The 26,016-nt window shown below is 37.3% G+C and overlaps 1 protein-coding gene across 1 annotated transcript in view; it reads right to left on the bottom strand.

Moving 5' to 3' along the window:
- Window positions 1-24,210, bottom strand: part of Cntn5 (contactin 5) — a 1,171,096-nt gene extending 1,146,886 nt beyond the window's left edge. Inside the window, exon 1 of the mRNA XM_075966832.1 lies at window positions 23,819-24,210. The gene's annotated coding sequence lies outside the window, so the exon portion shown is untranslated. The remainder of the gene's footprint in view (window positions 1-23,818) is intronic.
- Window positions 24,211-26,016: the final 1,806 nt, after the last annotated feature.

The raw sequence follows: 26,016 nt of genomic DNA, 5'->3' as shown, positions 1-26,016 counted from the left end.
TTGAAGTAGACACTGATTACTACAGAGCCTAGAACTGGTCAGTGTGCAAAGAATAAGAGACTGGTGTGTTTTGTTCTAAAATAAGATATCTACATCTTACTCCATCCTCATTAGCTCAGGAATCTTCTTAAAAGACAGGTTGAAAATTGTAAAAACCAAAAGCAGTGAGCATCCACATTGAATCAGTGTTTGCCAGACACAGCAGCTCACAGTGGACGTGAGTGCCTACCAAAGACCTACCCAAGATCAAGCTAGCCTAACTCCCAACATACACTGAGACTGAAGACTAGATGAAGAGCTGTTGTTAACTGATGGCTTTGGAGAGAGGGGAGTTCTTCTGGTATTTATCCCCTAAGAGGCTACCCATGCTCCAGTACGTATACCCATGTATATGCAGGCAGCACTAAGTGAACAGAAATTTAGAAAAAAGAGCACATTATGTTGGAAGTGAAAGTAATGGTGAAGAGACAGGAGAGTAATTGCAGGAGAGGAAAGAGGGTTGATCTGATCAAAACATAATATATTCATGTATGAAATTACCTAACAGTAAAGAAATAATATATTAACACTTGCTAAATGATGAAGTATGAAGTTATACTGCCAACGTTACTAAAGTACTTATTTTTAGGAAAAAATATTCAACTATATTATGAAAGTATTCCTTACTCTAAAATTTTCTTTCAAAATACCTAAACTGTGATGTCCATTTGGACCTCCATTTGGGGCCTGTGACTGTCAAGATAAAATGAATCTTATCTTAAGGTCTCTCTTTACCTTTGCAGAATTTCTCAAATGCTTGTTTACACTTTTTTTTTCTACTTTGATGATCCTGTGTTTCATTTTTCTCACTGAAGATGAATATGGGTCCCTGTGCATGCTTAGGCAAGTTTTCAAGCACTGAGGCTCAACGCACGGTTGACCACCTTTAAAGCCTTTGTCTTAGTAGGAGGCACTTTAATATTAATAAAAGTATGGGTAATTATAGATTTTCTTTATTCCTTAGAAGTGGAAATAAAGATGAAGCAGCCACAGGACCTTGCAAGTTAATTACTAAAGCTGACTTTACCAGGTGGAATTTACCATATTCCTTGCATTAAGTCTGTTTTTCAGATGTTGCTGTTCCTCTAAAAATCCAACTCTTGTAGAGATGATGTTTTAAATCAAGTACAGAATCACCGATGTATTTGAAAGTTCTAAAGGAACAACCAAATAAAGGACTCTGCAGATTTTCAGGATCATAGAAGAGATCCAACAATGCTGTTAAGACTTCAGACAGCTGTAGCTTCACCCACTTCATTCAGTGCCTATTGTTCTTCATGCTTTTGCTCCAATATTCATTCTCTCTCTCTCTCTCTCTCTCTCTCTCTCTCTCTCTCTCTCTCTCTCTCTGTCTGTCTTTATGTTTTTATTTAATCTTTTATTTTTTTTTAAAAAAATATGTGTATTCTGGCTACATGTGGGTATATGCACATGACTGTGGGACATCAAGGAAGTCAAAAGGGGACATCGTGTCTTCTGAAGTTGGAGACAGAGGCAGTTGTGACCTGACATTTGTAGTAGGATCTGAACTCAGGTCCTCTGAAAGAGCTGTGCAAACCTGTTACCAAAGACCTATCTCTCTAGCCTAATTTGACTGTTACTTATTTTTGCTTTTTGCTGGTGCTGGAAATCAAACAACACACCTTGTGCACACTAGGCAAGAACTCTATGACTGAGCTGTACACTTAATGCTTTTAACATATTTTACCCTAGCCCAAATATACTTTTACAAGGATAAAAAAGAGTGACAGTGGGAATTTTAAGAGACTTTACATGTAGAAATGTTATTTATCTGAAGGTACAATAAAATAAATTTAGCAAGCAGACAGTAATTTCTACACTTCAGTTGGATAAAGAAGTCCCTGGTCCATAAATTTTCTTTAAAATATTCCTTGACTAAGGCAAATAAAAATGTGGAAAGTTAAAAGTTTTGCTTAGAGGCTCCAAAATTATACCTTAAGCCTAATGTCTTTATCTTTTCATAAATTATTTTAAATATTTTATTACTTTTATTTGTATGACGTATGAATAATTCCAAGTATATATAGAGTTATCAACTTTCTGGAAGCCTCAGGTGCCCAGCTAATACAGGAGAAAAGTGTAGAGAGACCTCTCAGGAGATGATAGTAGACTTCCCTTGTCCTATAAGAACTGACGTGGACTTAGGGAAAGAAATGTACATTTGACAGAATCTTTTTTGGTGTTTTTATAATTTCTGTCCTCTGAAAATAGGTTGAACTTAATTTTAATCTACAGATATGTGGGTTCGATGAAATAGGTCTTTTAGTTTTTCAGGCAATAATTTCTGGAAAATTCTAAGCAGAAATGATTGCAGCTTTCTCTTTATGGAATTGTAATGTAAAGAAAAGGGAATGTAATATCACAGATAACTTGTATTACACTTGATTTTGCAAATTAAAAGTAATTCCCCGTGGCTGCATGGGCTTTAACGAACATTGTAAGCAGGAGATGGGGAAAGAGGGTCATCAGAAAGCAGAGCAGAGCATCTGGTACGTTCTGCTCCCGGGTTGTGCTATTACTGTGCACACAACATGGATTTAGAAGAGATTTAATTTGTAATTTTCTTTTCAAATTTATTGGCGTGTGTGTGTGCGTTGAAGATTAGAAGACAATTTTTGGGGGTTCTTATCCTCCTATCATGGGCTCTAGAAGTTGAACTCAGATGTCAGAGTATGTGGCAAGAACTTTTACTTAGTGATTCAACTCTATTGCTCTAATTTCGAGTTTCTGAAACTATGGTATGTCATTTGTGATTAGATTGAAGAGTTAGAAACGGTGAGTTATTTTATAGCTCTATGGGTAGACTGGAAGAATTAAAGAATGAAGTACAAAGTTGTTTCATCTTACTGAGTAAGGAACTATTCCCTGATTTCACAACCTGTCACTGTCACTCTCATTTCTCAGATGTTCCTTTCTCCACCCACATTCTCTCTTGACGTCGGTAAAGCAGAGGCATGTTTCAAGGGTGGCTTTAATATTCTGTTCAAAATGCTCTGATCCATTAAACACCCTTACTTGAATATTTTGTTTAAGACTTTCACCCAATTTTATCTACTCATGTTAAATATTTCTTATTCCTCTCCTTGTATGTGTATGCCTAGCATGCAATAGTATAGTTATATTTATATACTCAAATCATAATCACATATACCCCACGGTTGATGGCCTCTCAATATCACAAGTGCTAATTTCAAGATCACAAGTTTGACATCCCTCTGTCCAAACTCAGAACCTTTGTTTATTATCTTTTCTCCCCTGAATGTGTCTTTCTTTGATACCAGAGTCAGCAGCTAACTGTCGCTGTTCTGCTCACCTATCACTCTTCCCAGAGAAGCATTCCTTTCCTAGTGTTCTGAATATCATTCCCTGCAGCCTGCTTGTGGACAGTATGCATTGAAATCATAAGCACCTTGGCATATTTTTGAAAACTCAGATGGTTCAATAAACAAAAGGTTAGCACATAGTAAACCCAAGTGAATAAAGATAACAAAAAAGACTAATGAGTGGGTTTAACCAATGCCTAATCATTGCTGTAAAGTTTTCCATTTCCTCTCATTAAATGATACATACTCAATTCTCAGAGGAAATATTTTATTTCCTGTGCAATGATTTCCGCACAATACCCAGTACAAGGCTCTCAACACAGTGGGCAATCAATACCTGCTGTTGAGTGTGGAAGTAAAATAAATTTGCAAAAATAAGCCAAGCTTGTTTCTTGTAATGGAACTCCCCTTAGTGATTTTTGGCATCCTAAATGAAATCACCACAGGAAAGTTTATGAATCATGTGCTGACTGTTGTAATGAGTGCCATATTTGCAGACGGAACTCTAGTGGCTGCACTAGTTATACATAGTGAAAACCTTGCACATATCAAAAGGGAGAAATATCCATGTGCCATTAATGATTGAGTTATTTGTTTCTTTGCTCTGGAAACCAGTGCTACTGATGCCATTGAGGTATTGAATACAGCTGCACAGCTAGAAATGCCTTCATGAAACACCGTTGTTTCAGGACATCCTGAGTGTAATTAGTAGAAACGAAGAGATGCAAAAAATACATAGCCTCTAAAACGTCTTCTCATAAAAGCTGAAGCATTGAACCACAAACCTGTCATATTCTAGACACTCGTTCTAATTTCTGCCTTTTATAATTACATTGGCTATGTTAACCCATCATATTCTTTGGTGTAAGCTTTACAAAACATTATTTATTACTTATCTACATGTGTGTGACATCAGTGTCCATGTGAGATACATGTGAATATTTGAAGGAATTATACCATTGCATATGAACACATGTATAAACATGTACAAGATATTAATATGCATATGCATGATTGTTGTAGGCCATAAGCAATGAATATTTAGAGGAGTAAACATGTTCTAGATACACTGGATATCATGTAAATAAGAGAAAATATCCATTGCTACTCTTATCAGGGAAGTGAAACGAAAATTCCCAAATACTGAGAAGCCAGAAACCTTTTTATTTCTAAAAAGGAAATGTACTTACAGTATTAACTACATGACCAATGATTCAAAATAAATTAAGTTATCATTAAAGAGTTAATTTTCCACTGAATATTTGGACATATACACCATGAAGACTTCTTCTTTCAAAGAGGAATCAGCATCCTAGGCCAGTGAGATGGCTTAGTTGGTATAAACATTTGGCCCCAGACTCAAATAGCTGAGTTCAAGTCCCAGAACTCACACATAGAAAGGTTTGTTTATTCATGCTGTCCCTAACCTTCACACATGTGCTTTCTCAAAAACACATACATACACACAGATAAAACACACATGTACACATGCTCACGTAAGCACAAAATGTGAAGTGTAAATTATATTAAATATGAATTTTTGTTTAATGTGGAATTATTTGATTTTTGCTTGAAATATTAACTGATATTGAAGAGTTACTTCCTGTGAATAACAGCAGTGTTTGTGTTATATGAATAAAATTATACAGCCTTCTTCCACATTGCATTTGAAAATCTCACACGTCAAATAATAAACCCATTAGAAATATATCTTTTGCTTTTTCCTTTTTATTTCTTTAACTATAAAAGTTAGCACATTCCCGTGGTCTTTCATATGATGTTATTTAAAAGGTTCATGTCGCTCAAGTTCTCATTTCCTGCTTTTTCCTTCTGACGAAGTGTCAGCCAGCACACTTCATAGGGAGATGTTTGGGAGTAATTGTCAGAGCTGGAGAATTAAAGAGGCAGTCTCACTCTCTGAAGATACATCTACTGGCTGTACGGTGATGCATCACGGTTTCCCATTTACAAGATTTAAATTAAAGGCTACTTTGTAGAAACAAAAAAGTGGTTACACAAAAACGAATTCACTGTAACTCACTGGATATTTGGAAATCAAATTAGAAATAGTACAATCAAGATTTAAATCTTTCTAAAATGCAAAGCAAAGAAAATGAAAGTGATCAGAGTCATAAGAAACTTTGGCCAAATCTGTAGAGACCTCGACGCCCAGTCTTTCTCCATCAGCCTTACTCATATAGTTGGCAGCAGGGGCCAGGGCATTCGCACTGACTGGAACAGAGTCATCCTGTTATTAGGGATGTGCATCCTTTTTCCCTCTGCCAGTCTTTATCTGGTAGATGAATGTAAATCCTTATTTTATGAAGTTTCATTCTGCAGCGGTACCTCGGTTCTGCTTGTTCCTATAATGGCTTCCAGATGGAGGAGGCAGGCTGTCCATGCGTGCCAGTTAGCAAAGGAGAACAGATTCAATTCAGTCACATTTCGATGGGTAATATAAGATTTCTGTTAAAATGTGATATTTGGAAATTGGCTCTCCTCTTTTCTTTCTTTCTTTAGGCTAGGCGGATTTGTGAATGCAGCTAAGTCAGCTGCCACCATTGAGTCATACGCTCCTGCTTAAGTTAACTTCACAAATAAACTTCACTTTAAGAGAAACTCATATTATGAGAGATGTGAAGTGGGGATAATAAAGCTGTTCGTATGGAATCTCCAGGACGTGAACAGTGATTTGCCTTCAATCCTAGTGTTCTCAACAGCAAGCTCTACTGGTCCCCACTAACAATGCGCTGCCTATTACACATTTACAATCATCTGTAGGTGAGAGACCTTGTATGGACTGACAGCAGAAGATGCAACAAACATTTAAAATTGCTAGCCATCTTGACAAAATTAGCAGGAATTTTCATAAGGGTATTGTTTAATATGGACTATTTGACCCAAACCTGTTTAACGAACACATTTTATGCAGTGTGTGAGCCACACCTAGTTTTCCTAACGGAGAACGTGTGAGACATGAGCTTAAGACGAAACTAAATGCTCATCTACTGTTGTTGGGCCAAAATTATCTCAGGGCCTGTAGACCAGAGAAAAGCTTGATTCAAGTTGGAGGGATAGTCTCAAAGCTACCAAGGGGGCATGAGACAGCAAAATCTAGGCAGATGCCCCTCCAGCCAGAGGAAGAGCTTGACTGTCTCTCATAGCCTGGAGGTACCCCCACATCACACGATGTCAACATATGTAAGCTGATGCTCACAGTAATAAACTGAGTTCCGGCTTTGACTTGACTCCCTGTCCCCTCTGATTGTCCTGCATTGTGGGGCTGCAGAAAGGGTGGATAACACACTCACCTTTCCCTGAGGAGTAAGGCTAAACAGGCCTGGCAGCTTGAATGTGTTATCTCACAGATGCTGAGTATTACAGGGGCCTGCTCTTAGATACTGCCTCGCCAAACAGAAGATGCAGGGTGGGTCTTACCAGAGAATTGAAAACTGGGGCTTCACACAGGCATTATAGCTTACTGAGAATACAGTAACACACACATAGTATACACCCTAAGGAGTCAATTTGCAAGCATTTCTTATTTGGTAAACATGCCTATTATTTTGTTTTAAATGTTTAGTACCATGCCATATGATGTCAGCACAATTCATCCCCTCCCTTTGGTACCCTTCCTCTGCCTTATGTTATCTGGAGGGACAGAGCCTATTTAGGAAGACTTTCAGAGCCATTCCAGTAATTCAGTGTTTGGAATGACCTTCAAAATTGTCTGTAACCTGATATCATGGCTTGATTTATTACCGTATTAATACAAGTTTGTGCACTGACCATGAAGCCTTCTAGACAAAATGCTAATAAAAGGGAAGAAATTCTAAACTGATGTTAAGTAACCCATCAGAAATTATATTAATTTTGGAGTTATATATGTTCACGACCTAGCTCATTTTGCTTTAGTTTCAATTTATATGAACTGTTCTATTTCTCATAAAAATTACTTTCACTGCACAGTTTGAAATATGTTAAATACCTAAAACAAAACTTGACACAATGAGAAAATATACCTTGTTTTCCACCTCCAGTGGGCCAAACAATTTTGAACAACTTGTTAAAATGTGTATATTTGTAAGAAAACATTTGTGACAGTTGCAATATTTCAGATGTAAAAAAAGAAGTACCTGTGTATACAATTTAGTGCTTTTAACAAGTCCCAATGTGTCCACAGGTGTTTTAAATCTAAGGCTTGATTGTCAGGGTAAAGTCTCAGCTCCTTGAAGACTAGCAATTTTAATGACTCAGACCCTGCATGAATTGAGTAGCATTTCCTGTATAAATTGTTGTAAATTGGTGTGGCTTTGTATTTCTGGTCTTTGGAGCTATGTAAGGACTGTAAGTTATTTATCTCTTTTATGCCCAAATGCTATGTACATTTTTCATTGTAATCAAATGTCCTATTTTACAAGAATCACTGTACAAGTATATTTGGTGGTGTTCACTTTTTTGCTCAGATCAAATTATAGGATCAATATCATGATTTACGTTTCTTAATTTTGATAAGTGCATGACAAACTTATTTTACTAATGTAATATGCATGAGCAGAAGGCAGTGTTATAAAAGTCTATGAAATAGCTATTTCCAATAGTTAAATATTAGCTGTTAGTTTTGACAGCAAACCTTTTGGTTTTGTGTATATTAAAATACCTCAGTATGTATTTACATTCTTATTTTGGTTAATCACTTAAAAATTGATAATGAGTACCATGTTTAAATTACAAAATTTCTCTCTGTGTTCATATGTCTCCCTTTCAGAAAAGAAATAAAAATATTAGATGGGCAAATACTGATGAGATGGTTAAATTTCACTTCGAACCTGAGTGACTTGATATATATTTATAAAATAAATTCTATATAGCTTTTTTTGGATGAACCTTGCTACAATAGTTTTTCCTTGTGGCTAACACTGTAAGTCTTCCTGAGTTGTGGTATTTGGATGCAGGTGTGAATGCAGAGAATGCAGAAGGAACCTGCTTTACTTCCGTCGCTGAGGTAGTTATACTGTCAGAATTTGTTCCCTCCTGCAACACCTTTGCCATTTTCTCCAACACCTTCTTCCTTGTAAGTGGCAACTTGATAAAATAGCATCAAGCTTCCCGATTCTCATCCCGTCTCTGTTCTATTGAGAAAATACTTAAGTGATAGTTCTTATCTTATCATCTCAGCCTCGCCTGATTCTCATCCTCTGTTCTATTGATCAAATATTTATGTGAGAGTTCTTATCTGGTCATCACAGCAGTGTGAGACTAAAACTGAGCAGAACATAACTGTCTGCCACCCAACAAGCCACCCCTCAATTTCCCACCACCCAAAATGCTGGAGCAAGTTAAATAAAATTCATTTCAAGTTTTAAAAATCTGTTTCTTTGATACTCGGTGAAGCCAACCATTCTTTCTTATCATGGCACTTGTATTCATATATGTGTGTATGTATGCATCCAAAAGGATTGTAAGAATATACAATGTAGGCACATGGAGTTCAGGGATCAATATTTGTGTCTTCCTCAATAGCAGTATACCTTTTTTTTTTTTTTTTTTTTTTGAGAAACACTGTCTTACTGTGAGGGGAGCTTCCTAATTTGTCTAATTTGATTGGCCAGTGAGCTTCAGTGACCTGCTCCTCTTCTCCCCAGTATTTTGATTGTACCTACGATGCTCTGGCTTATGTGGGTCCTGGGCGCTGAACCGGCTTCTGAAGCTCTTGCAGCAAGCAGCTTATAGCTGAGATCTTTTCCTGCTCCCCACACACTTCCCTGAAACTGCCTCTTAGACATTTTGAGACATGGAAAAGCATTTCTTTCACTTGGGCACTACAGACTACATTAGAATATCTGCTTCTCAACACAAAGACCAAAGAAGCAGAAACAACAGTTTCTTTAGGGCTTCTGCATCCCTCGCTGGAAAATGACAGTGAGAAGGCAGTTTTAATGCGGTGACGCCGGAAGTATGCAACCGTGGCTGATGATTTTGTGTCTGACATCTTAAAATTTTCTGTTCTCCCTTGATCCTCAAAGAAAGTCATGGTCTTTGATTTCACTTTTGCTGTTAGTGTTTTTACTGAGGCAAAAAGAATGCGATGAATAACAGAATTTAGAGTTTTAGCTGTTAGTGTTTTTATTGAGGCAGAAACAATGTGACAAATGCCTGGCCTTCTAAGCATCTACAGTGATAGAAAAATAGGAACGTAGAGCGCCGACTCTCTCCAATGCAGCAGTCCTCCCTGTTGATAACACCGAGCTTTTTATCCAGAGGGACTGCCTGAGAGATTTGCTCCGTAAGGCAGAGAAGAAAAATGCAGAACACTAAGAAAAGGTTTAAGAGCAGGCTCCCAGGCATGAAGACGATCGATCAGTGAACTCAAACGGGACTTTGATATTCCTCCGAGGTTACTATAACCAGTTTCTCTGACAGATCTCTCTCTTTTTCTCTTTCTGTCTCTCCCTTTTCTTCTTCTTTATTGTTTATGACTATTATCTATTCATGAACTTGAGACATTGAATTGCTGGATCATATTTTGTCAGAATAGAGGCAAAAAGAAAACGAGTTTATAACATTGCAGTCATACTTGATTTAAAAATCTTTTAAACCAAACTCTGAAAGAATAGTTGTCTAAAATTAATTTGTAAAGAAGTAGGTCGCATCTACTCAGCTTTCTCCTGTGTCCTAGTAGTTTTGCTAGCTGATAGATTAAATGTGATGTTTAGTAGCATTTTAAAAAAGAACATAAATTTTTACTAAAATTTAGATAGTCCCAAGTATTTTTTAAAGAGGTGTTAGCCTGGTTTTCAGAAATACATATTACTGCAGTTTTACAAGTAGGAAAAGATAAATCACAGAATTACTCATATTATTGATATTTTTAAGTCAAAGACAACATACAACACATAGAAGAATGCTTACCGAGAATTATTCTTGGTCATGCTATAACAAGAATAGTTTTCTCACATTTAGAGGTTATTAATGTTGATGTATTTGGGGGATTACAATATGCAGCATGTGTTGTGTGAAGACTTCAGCATAAATACTATGCAAAACAATCTGTAAAACTAACCAACATTCTTGGTGGAAAAGAAATTCTTTAATTTACATTTTTATTTGCTTACTGGGACATTGGGAGAATCAGGTCAGGGAGAACAAATATTGTCAACAAATGTGAAAATTTGGAAAATATAAAGAAAGGTTTGGTGCTCATGTAGTTCAATCTGAAAGACAAAATGCTCATGGTTGCTGGCAATCTGAGTGGCATATCAATTTGATACAAGTTGGAATTATCTGAGAAGAGCTCCATAAGACAGGCATGTAGATAAGCCTGTAGGTCATTTTCAGAATTAGTTATTGATGCAGGAGGGCCTAGCCCATTGTGGGAGGCACTATCCTTGCCCTGGTTGTTCTGGGTTTTATAACAAAGAAGACTGAGCAAGCCAAGAGGAGCAAAAAGCAGCACCCCTCCATGGCTCCTGCCTGCTGTCCCTGCCCTTTTTGAATTCCTGTCCTGACTTCCCTCAGTTACCTGAAAGTGTAATTGAAATAAACCCTTTCTTTACGGAGTTGCTTTTGGTCATGGTGTTTCATTGCAGCCATGGTAAGCATAAATAAGCCAGGGGTTGCTAAATTATTCCTGTGTGGCTCTTAAACAGGTCCACGCAGATGGGGAATGCTGTCCTAAGCAGAAGGAATCATTAAAGTTTGTCAAGCAGAAAAACAGAAGCAGCCTAAGACGATGAGAGCAGAGCAAAAGGCAGACTGGAGAAGGAGTTTCCAGTGAAGGATCCCTGCACCTGCTGAGATGAGAGGCCATTGGAAGCTTGGCTGAACACAGGGAAAGGGTTAGCCTTCTTCCTAACCAGGCTGAGCGCTCTCCTTTTGACTGTTCCTGCACTGACTCTTTCGTCCACATTGATATACATATGTATTGGGCTCATCACAGGCACGCATTTTGTTTCTTAGTAAATTTGGTGGGGGCTCAAACCTTTTCAATTGACTTCTTGCTTCATTCCTCTTCTTGTTTCTATTATCAAGTAAAATGAATAGGGAAAAGATATAACTCTCACAATGTTAAACTTGAGAATGGACACAAACATTAAGCTCAGACAGAAAAGATGTTCATGATATTAACATAAATTAGAATAATACAAGATACTTTTTCTGTTGTCTCTTGGAACACAGAGGAAGCAGATAACACACTGGGAATGCAGTGACAAAGAAAATTTACTGGTTTTATCTGTGTAGGAAAATTTGGCAGTGAAATCAAACTTTCAAATAAAAATTCTCATTGACCTAGGTGCCACTCTCAGCTCTAACTAAATGTAACTAAAAATTCACATATGCGTTTTCACTTCACATATATTTGTTTGCATATATGGGATTGAATTTATCGATAATTTCATGGAGGGGTTTATAAGGCATTATAGACTTACCATGGTATAATCTATGTGTACACAGATATAGTTCAACCGTTATGCAGATACGCAAACACAATAAAAGTGTAACATTTGGAAGAATGAATGTATAAAAGTGTGAAGGAAATGGCCAATGTCAGAAAGGTAAGACTGGGCAATAAGTTAATGGTAAGATTTGGCTTTCATTGTAGACTTTGTTCTTGACAGTGATGGCAAAAAGGTTTTATTCATTTTATTATATATACAGAGAGATAAAGAAAGAGATGGTAAAACATTTCATGTATATGCATATATATATATATATATATATATATATGTAAATAAACTTGACCATTAACTGGTGTCTTTTTCTCTATCTACTTACACGATAGATTTCCAGACCATAAAATTACGCTCCCTCTATGGTACTCATGAAATCCTCATGAATCTTTACTCTCATCCTGCTCCATCCTCTGATTTCCACTTTTTCATGTTCTCTTTTTAAAAAATAATTTGTCTGTTATTAATTTTTGTGTGTTATGTCTGTGAGCTCAAGTGAAAATCAGAGAGTAACTGTAGCTTCAGCATTTCCTTCCACCTTTATGTGGGCTCCAGGACAGACCCTAGGTCCTCAGGTCCATACAGCAACTGCCTCGCCAGCTGATTGCCAGCTGAGCAGATCCCACCCAATGTTTATTCTGCCGGTTAACCAGCACTTGCTCATCCTACTTTGTTCCTATGAGTTTCAGTTTTTTAAAAAGCATCTCACATATCATGTAGGTGACAAAATATTTTCCTTTCTGCATCTGCTTTAGTTTATTATCTTAACAAACTTTGTCTTGATCCACAGTGTTAAAAACTCCATCTCTCTCTTCAAGTTGAATAAGATTTAGAACTTATACAACTCAACAGCACAATTACAAACTACACAGAATACAAAACAATCAAAAGTTCTGCCCTCCCTCCCAAAAAATGATATAAGGGACGGCAGACATATAAGAACATAATTAGCAGCATTTATGATCTGGAAAAATGAATTGAAATCATGATGTATTGGTTCTAGACGTGTGCTAAGATGTCATAGATGTACTGCATAAGCAATGCAAGGCTTTGGCAAAGGGAAGAAAAAAATAAGTCCAAATACACTAACTTAGGAAACGTCAGTTCATGTCCCCAGGACTTAAAATTCAACAGAAGACAATCGAGACATTGAAACAAGAGTATCACATGACTCAAGCTGTCCCTTTCTAAATAAGTATCTCCCCAAAGGAAACCACTCTCAGGAAAAGTTGACTGCTTTTTCATGTTCCTCCCAGTCATGGCAACAGTTAATAATATACAGGAGTATCTGTTGACAGATACTTGAATAAATAAATACACACAACACAGTATATTTCATTAGCTTTTAAGACAATCCTTGTCAATTTTATAAAATTAAGGTAAAAGGAGATATAAAAAATACTGTTCATTCATTCAAGCATCTTCTTTGAGAGACACTGTGCCATGTGATATTCAAATCTGCAACACCTGCAATGTGGCAGATCACTCACGACTAACAGGAAATAGCCTGGATCCTACTGAAGCAGTTCTTCTCCTTCACTTAAACCATCAGAAGTGAAACATTAGAAGAAAAGTTTGTTATGATTCATTTTTGTTTCTGAAAAGCAAATCTATGAAATATTACCTTTCTGTGAACCATCCTTGAAAATGATATCTGTATCATTTTTCATTTGAGAAAAGAAACTGAGAAGAGGCATGAATTTATAGAGATTTTTCATTTCTCCATGTAGAAAACTGATTTCTCCTGAAGTGTTTGAGATAAAATGATAGAACTGTACCTAATAATGCCATTCCTTCAGATGAAAGAGAAATTTGCCCTATTCATCCACTAGTCATCAGCAAGAAATTAACATTTCAAGATGATAATTCATTTTAGTAATGCGCCAGACTTTTTCTTAATTAAAAAAAATCTGTTGTGTCTTGTCATGTGGAAGCAGTCCGTCATATAGAGTTTCTGCAGTCAAAAAAGCGTGAAAGACAATGACACGGCACACCCTTCCTCTGCCTGGGTACCGTCTCAGAAATGCTATGCCTGTGTTGAACATATGGGTTTGAATGCTTGACCCAGAAAAGAATAAATGACATATTTGTATCTTTAATTTTTTTCTCGTAAGACAAATCCATTTAGCAATGCAGCTCTGTTTCTGATGAACTATCACTAAGAGGACATTTTTAATAGCTCACCGTAGAAATACTTACTTAATCCGCACTGGAAACAATGCAATTGCCTTTCTGAAGTCTCTCTCTTATTTGAATTTCTTGATTTTACTTCCATTTTTGTTTCTTTGAACATTTACATACCCTGTAACATTTTATCACAGTTGTTAGGGGACTGTTATTATTTGTTTCTACTACTCCTTTCTGTTTTAAATTCTATAATAGATTAGTTAGTAAATATTTGATGAAGAGACTGATTGGTTTTTTAGACATGATACGCCACTTAAAGTAGCATGGGACTTACCAAACAAATAATAAAATATATTTGCTTTAAATCTCTTATTGCCAAAGTCATCAAGACAAAGCCAAGCCCAAACAAACTCAGCATAGCAATATATTTGATTATCACTTGTAGAAAAAAAAAAACGTTGTAAAATGTATTTGTACTCAAATTAAGGTTCTAGATTTGCTTTAAAATTAAGCAACTATTTCACCATATAAAAATGCAGTTTAAATTTGTGTTTGCCAATCTGCCTTGTATTCCATTGTATATACATACTTATATAGATATGCAAAAACAGCTAATGAAAGAAAAGGCTATGAATTTGAAGGAAAGTTGGAAGTGATGTGTGGGAGGGTTGGCAGGGAAAAAGAGAAAGGGAGAAATGTTTTAACTGTACTATAACCTTAAAAATAAAAAATAATTAAAAGACACTTTATAAGATTACTTTTAAAGTAGTAAAGCTCATAACAAAATGGAAGAAGGCAATGGCTGGACGCATGAGTGTAGTCTGCATCATTTTGCTATCATACAGTATTCAAAACCATCTGCCTTGACTTCAAAATTAGATTCTGTGATGTAACAGTACTGTGAAAGAGCACTAAGACTTAATTTCTTCACAGTGAAAACAGCAAAACAAAAACCATCCAAAAAGAGACAGTGGCACTCAGTCGGTGCAAATAAAGTCATCCAATGAGAAACAAGGACATGAAGTTATTACCGGCCATTGTAGGTGATACAACAGGACCTAGTAAAAGATTTTATCTTCAGAAAACTAAAATGCTAATATCAATGTATATTTAGGTAGAATTAAAATCATGGTTTTACTTCTTAAAATTCTAAGCTAAAATCTTGAACTTATATCTATGTTTGTTTCCAGATAAAAAAGAAATCATCTCCAAATCTTTACACAGCCCTCCAAATATATTTTTCTAAGTTTGATGGTAAGTTGGATCCTTTCTGAAGAGTTTTCTTTTGTTTCATTTCCTTCTTACTGTGGATAGTAGGTTATGATAATCCTTCCGGAAAATGGAGGAAGTTTTTGTGTCACTAAGAGAAACACAGTGGGAAGCAGTTCTAACAGCTTCAAACAGGAACCTAACAAAGCCAGACGCTCTCTGTGAGCACACCAACCACACTGTTGTGCATTTCTCCTGTATAGGTCAGGGTGAGTTCACGCTACTGTTACACGCAGTTGTCTTTCAGTTCACTCCCTCCTCAGGACCTTCACACCAAGAATGACACTGGAGCAAAACCCGAGTTCTTCAGATTCACTTATTTTCACTTTCTAAGGGACTCATAAGCAGAGGGAAACAAAGGAAGTGTACGCCCAATTTATACATGGGACAATAACTTTTTATAAAATGCCAAATCTTGTTGAGAAAGATGTTATCCACTTAACTCAGAACAAAGTCCCACTCCTTGGTTGCCACTTTATTTTATTTTATTTATTTATTTATTAAGGATTTCTGCCTCCTCCCCGCAACCGCCTCCCATTTCCCTCCCCCTCCCCCCATCAAGTCACCCTCCCTCATCTGCTGGAAGAGCAATCAGGGTTCCCTGACCTGTGGGAAGCCCAAGGACTGCCCACCTCTATCCAGGTCTCCAAAGGTGAGCATCCAAACTGCCTAGGCTCCCCCAAAGCCAGTATGTGCAGTAGGATCAAAAACCCACTGCGATTGTTCCTGAGTTCTCAGTATTCCTCATTGTCCTCTGATCACCTTGGTTGCCACTTTAAAGCTCCCCATTCCTTCACTGAAAGAAGCCCCAAGCGTTTTTAAGATTTCCCCACTGTAATGCCTTTGGAGTTTTTCCCAATCGAAAGTAAATCTTTGGCTAAAATTACAAGATGTTCAAGTCTTCATAATTCTATTTGAAAAGACAGTTCAAACCACCTCACAAAAGACAGTTCTGTTTCTACAAGATCAACAGAAGACAATAGTTTCAGAGCTACGTCGGCTAGTGTAGTTTCTTTTCCTTCCTCCCCTCCCCATCCTCTACCCCAATCGCATCCTTCCTTCTTCTCCTTTCTCTCCCCTTCTCTATTTTTTATTTCTGAATCCCAAACTGCCACAAAACATTTTATATAACTAAGAATCAACCTAAATTCTGCATAATTCTGCCTTCACACCTCAAGTTATGGGCTCACAGGAGTGCACCTCCATTCCATGCATATTTGGTGTTGAGAACAGAACACATAGTTTCATGTGTGCTAGGCAAATAAATTGAGCTATATTTCAATCCTACTAGCATACATTCTTAGTTTTGTTATTACACTGTTTTATTTTGGATGTTTTTCCTTCTCTAAGACCATAATCAAATCCCACTTTTTTCAGTCTCCAAAGGCAAATAGCGTCACCCATAGTACTAAGTTTGAAAGAAATTCATGTGAATTATTTGAATAAATGATCATATAGTCAACAATTAATTGATACTAATGCTTAAAAGATTTTTGACCTTCCCTTCCACAGTGATCATACTATCAAAACCTAAGAAAAACACAAAATTTTTTATAGTTAAGAGCTTAAGACTTTGTGGTAGAATGAGAATCAAACTAGTCATAAAATTTTGCTATAGTAGCAGGGTGGTGGTAGCTCATGCCTTTAATCCCAGCACTCAGGAGGCAGAAGCAGGTGGATCTCTGAGTTTGAGGCCAACTTGGTCTACAAGAGCTAGTTCCAAGACAGGCTCCAAAGCTATAGAGAAACCCTGTCCCGAAAAACAAAAACAATAGCAAAAAATTGCTATAGATATGCTACAGTGATATGCTATGGATATGATTACTGTTAGTAATCCTAAAATTCTTATTTTATTATTTAAAATTAAGTTTTGATATATATTATCAAAAGCCAATGGCCACTGCTATTGTTATGTGACAGTAAAGACAATAATGTTTCAGGGATTTAAATTATACAGCTATATACACTATAATAGAGACAAAACTCTAAAATTTAAATTCTGAATCTTCTATGCCACCCCATTCATTTATGTTGGTTAAGTAGATCTTAGAACAACTTAGTAGTAAAATATCTTAGGCTCTTGGAAATAAATAGAGCAAGCACAGAGCCAGGGCACACATGAAGTAGGCCAACCTGGGAGGATTCCGTGGAGAAAAACCACAGCAAACCTCCAGAGAGCACAGCAGAAAGTTCTCGTGGTGGTATATATTGGTGTGTGGATTCACTCCCACTTTGTTCTTTATCCACTCTTTATCCTTTAATTTTTACTTTGAGCAGCAACTTAACACAATAGCCCATGAAAGTAATTACTTCAGAATCTACTTTAGAGCTTTCCAGGACTCTCACCCAGTACATTGCATAGGGACAACAGTCCCTAAAATGCGAAGAGCAGATGAATACAACCAGAAATTTTAGCATAAGATTATTATTGCAAACTTTCATATATCAAACTTCAAAGACTGGTCGTAAATCTCAAGTAGGCACCTTTTTACTAAGATGACTGAAAGAATTGAAACATGTTTTAGGAAAATAAGCCTCCAAATAAATTAATAATTCAATGAATGTCAAGGATTGCTCAGTCATTGAATCTGGATGTTGTTTTGTAATTTGTACAGGAAATACCAGCATAGAGCTAAAAATCCCAGGCTTAGGGCAGATAAATCATTCCAACCACACCCCTTTACCTCTTCTATAATACACTTAGGTTGTGAACCTCTAATATTGCATACTTAAAGGAAAGAAATCCTTAAAATTTGAATGAATTCTTATTGACACATATACAAATTTGTCACAATTTAAATATGAAAGATTCAGTACAAGTCATCATTAAAATAATAATATATGAGAAAATTTAGTAAGTAATATAACTGACATCTTCTTTGTACTGAAATGTTTTAGCATACATATTCATTCTAAAATAGTTTCTATTATTCAGATGACCACAGAAGAACTTTGCTTCAGATAATGACTAAATATATTACAGATTCGTTTTTTTACCTTTTTAATATTATATTAGTAAAACCCACAATTTATATGCAACTTGACAGTTGAATTTTAAAACTCATATGCAAAGAATATTTTCAAAGATATGTTTTCTGATTTGCTATCAAATGCTCCCTCCAATAATGGTATAATTTCAAAAATTTAACTAAAAATTGAAAATACACTGAAATTTTCCCACTCCCATTTCCCACCAATTTTTGGGTCATTAAGTTATATGTCGAGCGTTTATTATTCTAAATCCTTCTCAATTTCCTTAGATAGAATTTCAAGGAATCCTTTTTCATGAGACGACTGCGGAATGTCTCTCAAGTTTGCTGATGAAAGCTGGGAAGATCCTCCTTTTGTCATTGGTCCCAGCATTTCCCTCTCTGTTAATTTCAAATATATTACATGCGAACCCTTCAAATCTCAAATGCCAACATTTGTCAGATAATCAATGAAAACAATGGAAGTACAATGGCTACATGCTAATCTAATTTAATGCTACAACATGCTTTGGAATCTGAAGAAGACATAGAACATTACTAATTTTCCTAACTACATCTTTCTTATCCCTGTAAGTTAACACTTCACTTTTTTGTGTCACTATTAATTAATCTTTATGATAGACATGGGGAAAAAGGAGTTATGTGTGCAACCTTCCAAGACTTAATGGCATTTTTCTGTCACATTTTTCTGTTCTCTCAGAGACTCAAAATATTTGTCCGTGTTTAAGAAAAAAAGCCAATTTAGCATCAATTAATATAACCACCATCCAAACTTTGCCTTTAGAACAGGAACATTGATATAAGCCTAAGGACAGTTTAAAACACACTGTCTTAGGATGTGAAGACACCAGCTCTGGATCCCTTCTAGAGCTGTCAACTGAAGTATTCTAGCTGAAAACATTAAGTTTTCAGAGGTAGCTTGGACACTTATATCAGTTCCGTGGCCCAATGAACCATATAACATTAAATGAAGATGAAATGCTAACTAAACAAAAATGATTTTCTACCAATATAAGAATTAGTCTTAAAATTACTATCATCACCTACTACGTCTTCTCATCAATATTAATTTAACCAGCAGGAAGTTTGTGCATAATTCTGTAATGTCAAAGTCTGAGGTACAATAGTGTCTCAGCCAGTACGGCATTATTGAAAGGGAATTCTTGTATTAAACTGCATGGGAGATCTTAGTTAAGTTCAAACAGATCACCTGCATTCTCTTACTGCTATGTTTACATTTGGTTTAATTTAAAGAAGGATGTCTTTTTAGTTAAAACGTACTTGTAAATGGGAAGCTCAATATCTGCAAAGCTATAGATGAAATTTGATAAATTGGAAAGTAAATTTCTCATGAAATTGCCCATTTATCACTTAGTCTCTGTCAACACCTGTGATAACACGTACTAAATGTGCAGTGATTAGGGACATTATGGGAAATGAGGAGGCACTTCTAGATCTTGTCAAGAAATCACATCTGCTGTTTAAACTCCTACTGAATATTTTTACTAATATTATGAATATCACAGTAGTAATACTTTGATCCACCTTGACCAGCGAAGTTATTAGCAAGATTTCTCTTCCAAAACCTTTTATGCTGCAGTTACTAAGGATGGGAGCGAAAGATAACACCTCCTTCTAGGTACTTAGCACATACAAAGATAACAAGAGCAGAGGATTTCTATTCTCCTATCATTTCTTCTATATGTAATAAGATTTTTATATCTATTAGTTAGGAAACAACTAATAGATAATTGAATCACTTTTATTTGCATTCTGGTCCCAAATCCAGCTGCCAATAACTCAGATAAACTTCCCAAATTCCCATCATAACAGAGACAGAAGCAGGCTCTCAATTTGAAAAGGGATTACCAATCTGTGTTAGTATACACACACACACACACACACACACACACACACACACACACACTCACACAAACTGGCTGCTGCACTTCTAAACAGACCTGAACTTTTTGGTCTGTCCATCGTGAGCTATGGACTATCTGGAACCACACCTGGCGTCTTTGGAATACAGGGTGTTGTCAATTTCTTAATAGAATCTATTGAACAATTTTAAAAACTGGCAACCCAGGCTGCTGGGTTCTTCGGGTCATTATGGATTTTGAAGGAATTACTGTGCTGGTTTTAACATAAGCTTCATAACTATGTACTCAATGTCTCCCAGTGAACCTTTATTTGTACCTGGTTAAAATAAGGCAGTGATCAAAGCAACCTGAGATTAAGAAACATACAATTTATGAAGATGGCAGTGGATGCAAATTGACACCACTGTTTACCAGGTTGTGAAGAGTGTCATTGCCTGTGGTGGGGAGACAGGAACTCCTGCTCTCTGGCCAGATGCTTGCCTTTCTGAACAGGGCAGAAGGGCTTCACCGGCAGACTTAGGCTGCATCATGCTTCAGAGCATATGCCCATGCACTTTGCTTTTTAAGTCATGGAATCAATAGTGGTAAAAATCACCTACATTTAAGATAGGCAATAAGAAACTAGAGAGTAAAAGAATGTAAGTTTTATAAATAGTTTTAGAAAAGCAAGTTCAATGACTTTAACTCAGGAAAAATAATTTTGATCAGATAATTTAATTATAAGCCATGACTTTTTAAATAGTGAATCTATATAAACTAAAGCCATTTAAAATTATCCTAATAGCTATCGCATTGAAACAGTATATTTTATTGACTTCTAATGCAAGTCATTTATCAAAAAATTTAGTTTCAAACTAATTGAAAAAATAGTATAGCCTATTTATCATAACCTACTAATTACATACATAGAAATATTCAATACTCTTAAAGAGCAGGAAGATTAGAAAAGTTTATAATCCACATTTAAGTGTTAAGGAGTTTTAGAAACTTCATTACTTTTTAAAGTGAACCAGCCTCTAATGTAGTTATCGATCACAAGGACTCAGGAAACAAACATGCAGGAATGTGACAGCTCTGAGCATCCAACCAGTTTCTCTCCCGCCCTAAAGACCCTAAAAGTTCATGGAGATCTTAACTGAGCCTTAACCCTGTCTAGGAAACATCATCATCTCAGCAAGAAAACTGGCTTACTGCAGACAGCCATATACATGAGCTCTTTATGTCAGAATTAGAGAATCTAAACACATAAATGTATATATGTCTCTTAAGAGAAACCTAATGTCAATCTTCCAAAGCATTAAAATAAATTTCATAGGTAATAAAAATAATAGGTAGTGAGGTAGGTGTGATGATGTAGATGAAGTAAATTGTAATCGCTTAAATAGCTCATCTTTGTTAAAATGTTAGAATAGAATTTTTGAAAACAAGGCTTTACATCTATTATCAAATGTGTTTAGCATTCCTGACATTTATATATCAAAGTCAACCTCACAGTTATGTTACTGTGACAATTTGTGATTTTATTTTAATCTTTACAAATACGAACCTTTTATTTTATCAGCAAGTAAAGAACAGTCCATGGTGCCTTTGCCAACACAGCACTCGCTTGGTGTCTGATTCTGACAAGCACTCTGCCCTTCAATGACACCCTCTGGTCCTAACTGTTAAGTCAGCTTGCCCAGCAAACCATACCCTTACCTGCTACCTTGAAGGTAGCACAGGTTTCACAAATAGTCAAGTAAAAGGACACTTAAAGAAATGGATATCAGCAAATGAGTTCATCCTTTATGCTTTTATTGAATTAAAGTGTGAGTTTAATTACATTTCGATGCACAACTAGTTTATGACATTGAATGAATAAACAGGTTATAGTTGTAAAAGTTAAGCTTTTTTCTCTTACTGCCCAGTACCTACTAGGTTTCAGGCCCTCTAATGGTCAAAGCAGTTTTACAAATCTTGAGAAATATTCAGGTGTATCAGGCATCCATTTAAAAATTCCACAACTCTTTCCACATACTTTTCCAAAAGCTTTCTAATGACACCGAAGCTCCAACTAAAAGTCTAGCATTTAGTTTAGTCATCAAAATAATTTTCATTTTTAAACTTGTAAGTATTTTAACTTTCTATTTAGTTGCATGTGGAACAAAGACAAGTGTAAAAACTATATTTTGCTCTGTTAGTTTTCATAAGTTTTAGGTAACATTAAGAGGTACCCCAACATTTGTCTCCAAACTCTAACCTTTAAATTAAATATTCCATTGGTGATAGAACCTCTTCCACTGTCGTCTGGCATTCCAGCTGAAATAATTCAGTTTTTTCCCATATTACATATATTGTTTTAAATTTTGACTCTGAAATGTGCTCTTTCTACAACTAGATTCGATTGACTTTTTAATACTACACATTCACTATTTTAATCGCTTTTTAAAATCTATTCCTTTGTAGACATTTAGTGTGTTTATCATCTAATCAGTGAAAATATGCCTGCCAAGCTTAAGACTTGGGGTTTGTGCCTGCGAAGATCTTCAAATACTTTCCCCAATAAGTGAGAAATTATGGGAAGAACCATAGGTGAACTGTTCATCACTGGCTGCTGAGACTTGGCAAGCATTTCTTCATGTCTTAGCCTCAGTTTCGTCTTAGTATTAGTCAGGATGCGGTCCCTGTAGCCCACTGTGACATGCAAAGGTAATTCAGTAGCTGGGCTGCAACCCAATAGCAACCAATTATATTTACAACATTTTGTTAGTGTAACTCTCATGGTTTCATTTTTATGACACTGCTATTTTAAGGTTTGCTACTGTGTTCATTCTTTTTTTTCATGGCTAAGATTCAGAATCAGAGCAGGGAGATGAGTTACCTAAGTGACTTCTCTTCAGAAAAAGCATATGAACCGAATGTGGGGGAAGCCGTACACAGAGAATACTTCCAAAACTGCCCTAAGATTACCATACCAAATTTCCTGCCTCGGGCTAAGTTTACATAAAATTATCCTGAAATATTAGTGGATTTTTATTCTTTTGGAACAACACAATTTAATTGACCTAAAATTTGTAGTTGTGAGAGCAGTCCTCAGATCACTGGCTGTCACGGTCATAGACATTTAAACTAACATTCTCTCCCTGTCTTCCAATAAAAGTCAGAATTTGGAACATGTATTCAGTAAACACATCTATGTATAGCGCATTGGGAAAAATAACTCAGTGTAATTCAAGGCACTGTTTTGTTTTCCCAGTTCCCAAACTTTGGAGAACTCTGCTCGAATCTTTACTGAATTTTAACAAGTTAACAGCACCGCTAGATTCCATCTCTATTCTTAGATTGCTCAGTCTGTGAGATAGATGCTCAGCCATGACCCGAAAACCCCATCCTATTTCTTTTTTCCTTAAATATTGTATTGCTTTAGTAAAAGTCACTCTTATCCATCCTAGCATTTGCTATCCCTAAATTTACTTGCTTCTATTTTTTCCCTCTTGTTTCGGGTGGCCTTATGACACACACAAATACTTGCTTCAACTTTTCATTATAAAATCCCAGCAGAGAAAAATACTGTCTTTCCGTCTTTAAACAAGCATCATTAGACATTTTTTTACCTCTGGCAACAGCAAGAAAGGATGGCTTTGCTGAAGCGTCTGTGTCAAAAACCCTAAGTGCCTGGGAACCGAAGTGCACCATCACAGGGAGTAGTCACCAGCAAAGGAATGCCAGCTACTTACCAATGAGATCCCAGCTGCCTCTGTCCATTTCGGGAACTCTCAATCCCGTTCTCCCATCTTCCTGCCCTGGGTGCAGCGCAGATGGAGTAGTTCCTTTTTGCTCCTCAGCCTGTGGCAGAACAGAAATTGCAGAGTTCTGAGTCCTTCACTGGGAATTCTCCTCCGGCTTGCCCTGCCTCTCCCAGCATAGGGGACCCAGGTGAGGCATCCTCCTGGCCACAGGCTTTAATGGCACTTGGCTGCCGGTTGTTGCACGGGGCGGAGGAGTTGGGAAATGCAGGCAGGTGCAGGTGGGCGCCTCCTCCCGCTGCTGCTCGGGGCTCGCGCTGATGCTCCAATGCGTCCACGCGCCCCGCACCGCGCGCCCTGACTGGCTGGGTCCCTCCAGGAGCGGCCCGCGCCCCTCCCGCTCAGCGCTGTCACCGTCGCCAGGCGCCTCGCTGCCTCGCGCTGCAAAGGCTCATTTAGCATGTCCCTGCCTGTAAAAGACTGTGTGCCTCAAGCAGGGCTTTGGATTTCTTTCTTTTACACGTGGTACTCCACTCGCATCACTGGCCAACCGGTACCATCCCCCCACACCTTCTCTCCAAAGTGAGAAAGGCTGTTTACCCCTACCTGTCCACTTCTGGGTGCTTCACGTTCACCAGTGACAGCGAACGTGCTGGTTGAAGGATGCACTGGAGCTGGCAGACTCTAGTTCCCTTCCTCCCTTGGTCTGTTGCTGTCCCTGCTGATAACCAGGCTGTGCTGATAGCTCAGACACAGGAGGCTCAGACCTGGGCGCGCACCTATGTAGGCTCCAGAAGGGAACTGGCACTTGGGAGAGTGTGGTTTGGTTCTAACTGGGAGGCAATTCTCTTTTGTGAATACATGCGAATTACCTCAAAGGGGGCTGGGCTTGGGATTTATCCCTTGTCATAAATGGTGGGGTGGTGGCAGTGGTGGCTTACACTGAGTTCTGGAACAGTCAAGGAAATAACATATTTGGCTCATGTTTGTTTGTTTTATTTTGTTTTGGTTTTGTTTTGTTTTCTGACATTTTCTTTCACAATACCCATAGCTGGAAAAAATAGCCCAGGTAGTAAATCTGGTGTGACAGTTTTAGTGTCATTGATCTGCCGATTTCTGGACTTTTCCTGCCTTTGAGTGCTCCAGTTTCATGTGTCTGGTGGTAATCGAGTATTTATGAAATAAATTCTGTTACATGCATTTTGCCTCCAACTCCATGTGGCTTGCACCTGTACGTGACAAGGTTGGAAATCACACACACTCTCTTCTCTGCCAGCCCGACTACACTCGGAACTCCGCAGGAGCCATGGGCTGCATCTGTACCAAGGGGTGCACGCTGTTCACACGTGTGTGAGTCCAGTCCAGCCCTGCATTCAGGGGGATGGTTCCTCTGTGTGCGGCTTTGGCCCCCAGTGGGCTACGGAAGGCTGTAATTGGCAAGGCGCGCAGAGACTGTAGCTGGAAGCCAGATACTACTGGAGCTCTCTCCTCCCGTTGCTACAGCTTTCCTGGTAATTAAAATTAGTCGTTTTCCTGGTCCTTGGCTCTTCTCACGCTGTGCAAACACCAAGGCTGCTTTGCATGGCTCCCCTCAGGATCTAGGCTGGCTTCTTTCTCACAGCAAAGACAATTCTATGTGTTCGTATTTAATGCTTCTCTACCCTTCCATACTTTTTATTTTCTTGTTCCTGCTTTCCAGTAATTGGGTTATTTTCCTTATGTGTTGGCTTAGCGGTTGTTGGAAAGAGTCAAGTTTTCTGGGAGGTTTCTCTGCTTTGCTGGCCTCATGCCTACAGCAGGCTGTTGGTTAGGGGAGAGAAATTACCAGAGTTTTATAAGATCTTTAAATATATTGCAAGATAGACTCAGAGCATAAGAGCTTTAAAGCTTTTTAAAAAATTGTGTGACGAGGTTTGGGCTTTTAAATGTTTATAGTAATTGAAAACCTACAGTTTTCAGGTGCCGGAGACTGACCCTGCTGGTCTCTCCCTCGCTGCATTTCCTGGAACACAACTATGGGTGATTTCTTATCTTTTTTTTTTTGAGTCATTAAATCCTTTGTTTGGTATATTTTCTTTCAACTAGCCTTAATCCAGAAAGGATGACAGTTGACACCTAGAAATTCATTCACTATAGTAAATAATGAGTGTAGCCCAATAAATCAAGGCATGAGGTCAAGAATTACCAGA

This window comes from Microtus pennsylvanicus, chromosome 3, assembly GCF_037038515.1.
Source record: "Microtus pennsylvanicus isolate mMicPen1 chromosome 3, mMicPen1.hap1, whole genome shotgun sequence".
Classification (NCBI taxonomy): Eukaryota; Metazoa; Chordata; class Mammalia; order Rodentia; family Cricetidae; genus Microtus; species Microtus pennsylvanicus.
The sequence above is the reverse complement of the archived record's forward strand: the minus strand, read 5'-3'. Positions and strand labels throughout refer to the sequence as shown.